Source organism: Varanus komodoensis, unplaced genomic scaffold (assembly GCF_004798865.1).
Source record: "Varanus komodoensis strain SLA01 unplaced genomic scaffold, ASM479886v1 scaffold58, whole genome shotgun sequence".
In the NCBI taxonomy this organism is placed as follows: Eukaryota; Metazoa; Chordata; class Lepidosauria; order Squamata; family Varanidae; genus Varanus; species Varanus komodoensis.
The window spans coordinates 3067120-3073119 of record NW_025336197.1 but is presented as its reverse complement, the minus strand read 5'-3'; positions in this window follow the sequence as shown (position 1 = coordinate 3073119).

Here is a 6000-nt window from a genome sequence, read left to right as displayed (position 1 = left end):
CAGGAAAAACAATCTACTGGCAGTATATGCATGCATTCTGAATAGACAGATTGGGCTTGTAATGTGTTGAAAATCATTGTTGCTTTCCAGAACCATAGAACCTTTGTTACATGGGACAATCAGAACTGGGTATTGTAATCAAAGTGTGGGAGAATGACGGATTAGTGGAGCAGCATTTATTATATTTTGCACTTTTATGCCTTTCCTAATGCTTTGCAATATTTTATTTACCCCTGGATTATTCAAAGCTGCCTATTTTGCACATTTTAGGAACACTGTATTCCATTCACTCTTTTCACTGGGGTTTCAATCATTCATCATTAAATGGCTTAAAAACTGTTCCTTACAATTACACTATCATTGAGGAATTGACGTTACAATTATTACTTCAGGTAATAATGATGATTAAAAATAATAACAGCACTATTTTTTGTCTAAGATTGTAATTATTGGACTATGTTGTCATCATGTCAGTGATAACTTCTTTTAGTAAAGGAAAAGAAATGATCAAAAACATCAAGTAATAACAAAAGGAATGTGGAAAACATATAGTGCAAGTCTGTGCATGTTTACTTAGATGTCCCACTGTCTTCTATGGGGCTTAATTCCTAATTAGGGTGCAATGGGGAGTAGTAGGACTTTTTTCTGACTAAACATGCTTAGCAGTGCACCCTAAATGTGTTTTGACCAGTCCTACAGTGAAATCCTCCATAGCAGCCTTCCTCAGACTTCCTCCATCTCCAAAGGTTTTGAACCATAACTCTCATGAGCCACAGCCAGCATGCCCAATGGTCAAGAATGTTGGGAGTTGTGGTCTAAAACATCTAAAGGGCATAGGTTGGGAAAGGCTGCTGCATATTTCCAATGGGTGCAATGAAATGGGCTCCCAGTCTGGAAAGGGTGGACAAGCTGTGGCACTCCAGATATTTTGGCCTACAACTCCCATTTGCTGTAGTCAGCATAACAAATGGTGAGGGATGATAGGAGTTGCAAGCCAAACCTTCTGGAAAGCCATGGGTTGCCCATGTCTTAGGTCTATTACATGGGTCCTCAAACTAAGGCCCACGGGCCGAATCCAGCCTGCCATGCCCATTTATCCAGCGCGCCTCAGAGGTTTTGGAGTTGCCACACATGTGCGTGCCTGGGGCAGTGGCTTGCTCACGCAGAGATCGTTTTGGACTCGCTTGGAGAAAACGATCTCCACGCGTGCCCACCGCTGCCTTACCTTACCACGCGTGCGCCCCCAGCCCTGCCTCGCTGCGCACCCCCCCCAGGCCTGCCCCCTCACCAGCCTGCACCCACAGCCAGCACCTTTCAACTGGCCCCTTGGTGAAAAAGTTTGAGGACCTCTGGTCTATTGGGTATATGTAATATTGCCTGCTTTAACCTTGCATGGGTCTTTCCACTAACCAAAATGGGAGGGAAGGGGTTAATGCCATCGACAAAATGAGCCTGGCATCTCTGCTTGAACTCTGTTCTTCCAGTTCCTTTGCTCCTCCCAGCTCACCTGGAAAGGCAAAAGGTGACGTGACCATTCTGTTCCCCCCACCCACCCAATACACACACCATGGTTTTCTCTTTCCACCGCTCTAAACTACCTAGTTAACCTTGAAGCAAGTTATCCTGTATGACCATACCAGCATCTCTCCTTCATGCAAGTCATATATGGATGGTTTGTAAATAAAGCTTTTTACTTTTTATTTAAAAACCTCTTAGTGTGGATTCTAACAAATCCAGGTGCAAGCAACAATCTCTTAACTGAATCCACTCTTCTGTGTTGACCTCTGCAGAACCTTCATATATCAGATATACGAGTGCAACAGCTTCCCAAAAATATCTAAGACTTCAGTCTTAATGACTCTGAATCTTGGTAACTGAGACCATGGTCACCAAATTGGCTCAAACTGGGCACATCCTTTCAGTATACTCAGCATCCATGTGTTGGTCTTGAGTGCCATCTTTAGATGAAAGGCAATATATGAATCAAAATAATAATGGCTAAATAATCAGTTGGAAGTACAGGTAAAAAAATGCATGTGTTTACACAGATAGACCACTAAAGCACCTATGCAAGGGTACCAGGTGGTACTGTCAGGCTGCATAGTCATCTTCACAGATTCACAGAATTGTAAAGTTGCAAAGGGGCCAAGAAGGCCATCGGGTCCAACCCTCTGTGTGTGCAGGATACCAAATCACACGATCCCATTCAGATGACTGTCCATTTTTGCCTTGAATATCTCTAGTGTGGGAGTGCCATTTCATAGCACTGGGAATGGCTCATTGTAGCAACTTTGACTTTCTTGTACTCCTAGGACTGTCTTGTACTCGTCCTCCTCTGAAGGATGACAGGTTGGGTGAGTTTAAGGGAAGTAAAGATGGGGATGTCATACCCTTACAAATGGCAGCAGAACAATATCGCTCACATTGCAGTCAGATACACCTTTATTGTGAAATGTAAGTGCTGCCGTGTTTTGTGGGGCTTAGCACACAATCAGTACGCTTAGGTCATTGTTTATTGCTGTATTATTTATTACTGTCAGTTTCATTTCTTATTTATTGCATATATTTGGGAGAGGGGTTCTTTGGGGGCTCCATTTCCACTGTTTCCATCAGCCCCTTCATTACTCCTTGCACAGCTTCCCATGGAGAGAGGGAAGAGGCCGTAGCAATGATACAGAAAATGTCACCGTCAAGCAGAGCCCTTAATGCACTTGGGTGGATTGGATTAGTCATGCCTTTCACTTTGATGCACTATGTTTATTTTGAAAGCTACAGCTCCTGTCTTTGATGGCATTGCTGGCTCTCTGGCTTGCTACCTCTGCTCTGTGACTTGATTTTGCTCCAGCCTTGGACCACTACTTTTCTCTGCTGATTTCATTATTTTAATATTGAGGTGTCCCATTTTTGGTTAAAGTTAAACTACTGGTTGTACTCTTCTCATTCTTTCTGACATGTCTGCAGATTCATTTCATCCTTATTCTCTGTTCTAAGGCTGCAGGTATATATACCTTTTATTAAAATACTTGCCATCTTAAAGCCATGATACTTTTGATTTTTCTTAACAGTTCCCTTTGTTGTCATACCTAAGGGCCCATCCATGTAATGGACAGGTGATCCTATACCAGCCTTCCCCAATGTGGAGTCCTCCAGACATGTCAGAATTCAACTTCCATCATTCTCAGCCAGGTGGGACTGGGGTGATGGGAGTTGTAGTTGTCACTTGAGGTCAGGAAAAGCTAGTCTAGGCAAATAGTTCTCCTAAACATGTGACCAACCACACCACATCCCAACGAGGCCCATAGGACATGGACTGGGCTCTACACAGTACACAGTAACCCAACCCTATGGTCCCATCATCTCCACAGCCTACGGCTAGGGCATTTTTTGCTGTCCTAGGCAAACAACATGAACAGTTTCATCGGATCTTGATGGACAGTAGGCTGCATTTGGCTTGGTGTGGCATATCTTCAGGAGAAGGGCTCTAGCTCAGTGGTGGAAGATCATGATTTCATACAGAAGATTCCAGGTTCAGTGCCTAATAAGGTGGCCACTAAATTGCCAAAAGAAAGAAAATCTATCACCACCCTCAAACTGGTAAATATAATGTCAACTAGTTGCATACAATTTTCATATGCTAATTTACATGTACAGATGCAAGTTTGAGAAGGAGTCTCATGCAAGCATAAACACAGTATGCGTCACCATAGTGGGGCAGGGATCGGGGCCAGGTGACCTATGTGGCTTGTTTAGTGTGTGTCCCCAGATGCCACCTCTTGGTGGGTAGCTTGATGGCCCTGCTGGCTCCATCTCCTCAGGAGACTGTACCATTCAACTGGGATTCAAGGAGATGATGCCTTCAGAACAGAGAACAGTCTTTTGGCACCCCTTCAAATAGAGAACTGGACTTGAAAAAGAGCACACATGGCCACCCAAGTGGTACATGCCTGTGGGAGGTCAGGCAGCCATTTTTGCTCTCACTGAGCCAATCTGCTGTACCTGAAGGGCTGCATATTCCACCTATTCAAAAGAAACCCTAAGAGGAAAGAACTGAGATGCTGCATGGACTTTGAATGCAGAAGGTCCCAGCTTCTATCCGTGGCATCAAGTCAGCCTGAAATTCTGGATGTTTGCTACTGGTCAGTGGGCTGGACAGATCTGTGGTCGGATTCAGTATTTGGCAGCCTCCAAAGTTCCTGAGTTTCCCATCAACAAATTAGCACACTGAAAGCAGAGTGAATAGAGAGGCACTCAGGACACCTGAACACAGCCCAACATTATGGTGACATAGACTACGTTTCTACATCATTTTATTTATTTATTTATTTAAAACATTTCTATGCCACCCCCATGGCAACAAAGCCTCGGGGCGGCTCATTATAATTATTATTTCTAAATTATTATCTATACAAATACATTGGGATATGTAAATGTTATGCAGATCAGTGTCCTCTTTTTCTCTTTTCTGAGAAGGAATTTCCTCTCATCTGGCAGTTCAAAAGTGGTCACCCTTGCCAAATCTGGAGCAATTTCCTTGGTCATGGCTTTGAAAGCACTGCAGTCAGAGGAGCTGCTGAATCTGCAGTTCTGCTGTCAATAACATTACTCTTGTCCATGTGAGCATCCACCCAGGAGAATCGTTCAGGTGGACGGAAGATGTGCTGCATGAAGTTGCCTGCAGAGAATTCACATGGCAGCACGCAAGGTCTCGGTTTCTGCATTTGTTCTGACTGCTGCTTTCCTTGTACTGCATCACCCCCTGCTGAGCCAAACCCCAAACAGCAGTCTTGGTTGCTGCAGCCTTAATCTGCCTGAGCAAGTGGTCCTCGCATGGCCACCTTCAGCTTGTGAGTGAGGACCCATAAGGGTGTCCCAACCTGCCACAAGGGCAGCAGTGGTATCCCCCTGGTCTTTAATTAATTTTCAAGGAAGGAAAAGAGAAAATGAAATGGACACAACAGAGACCAAATGGAGAAGAAGGGTCAACTGGCCCTGCTTCCCAGCTCTGCCTGCAAGGCGGTCCTGCCAGAAAACCCTTTTATACACAACTGTAAAAGTGCAGACTCTCTTCAAAGAGGGAGAGGAAGAAAGGGAGGACCGCTACAATAAAACATTGGAGACTAATCCCTTGAGGTGGGCTGAGGTTGAGATGAATCTGAAAGGGCTGAAGAGAGCTATCCTGGGGCTGGTATTATTCCAAGGCATTCTTCCTCCTCTCCCACGCAATGAGCACTATATTTCCTCAATTAACATCTTGAAAATAATTATTAACTTCTTCTACCTGGTTTCTATCCTCTTTATCAGGGCTTTGAAAATTGCAATAAACTCTGACCATCTGTAAATCTGCCTATTCATCCAGATGCTCTAAGCAATAGAGCAAAATAGAGCAATAGAGCAAAATAGGGGCAAAATTTGAACCAATGTTGAGAAACCACCAAATGCTTGGTGGCAGGGGAAGAGAGGGCTACGCCCAACAGGCCAGACTGGGAGCTCAGGTGGGCAGAATACGGCCTCTGTACTCCTGCAATATTGAAAAAGGTCGCTCTTTGGGATCGTTCTAAAAACTGGCAAGGAAGGATCTAGGTGGGATTCCCTATGATGGGCTTTCTGAAATTTGAGATCTGAAGCCCAAATGAGTCTTCTCCACTCTCCCCTCAGACACTGGGACCTCTGACATTGACAGAGCCTGTTCTGACCAGCTCAGTGAATGAGAAAATTGTGACGGAATTGTGAAGTTATTTCTGTGACCTGGCCAAAGGCAAGAAGCAGAACTTTGAGTGAGGCAACTAACAAATCAAAAGCTGAAGTAGAGTGCAGAATATCAATTCCAGAGAGATACCAAAGGGGACAGGGTGGCTGTACCTTTAATATTGGGGTAGAAATGGGAATTCTAGTCGGAAATGAGTAGTCTCATGTAGGTGTAGCTTCTCATGTCCTGTGAACTTGCTGAAAGCACCTCTTCTGCCACTAGTTGTGTCCTCTTTTGTTCCTGGACATCCCAGG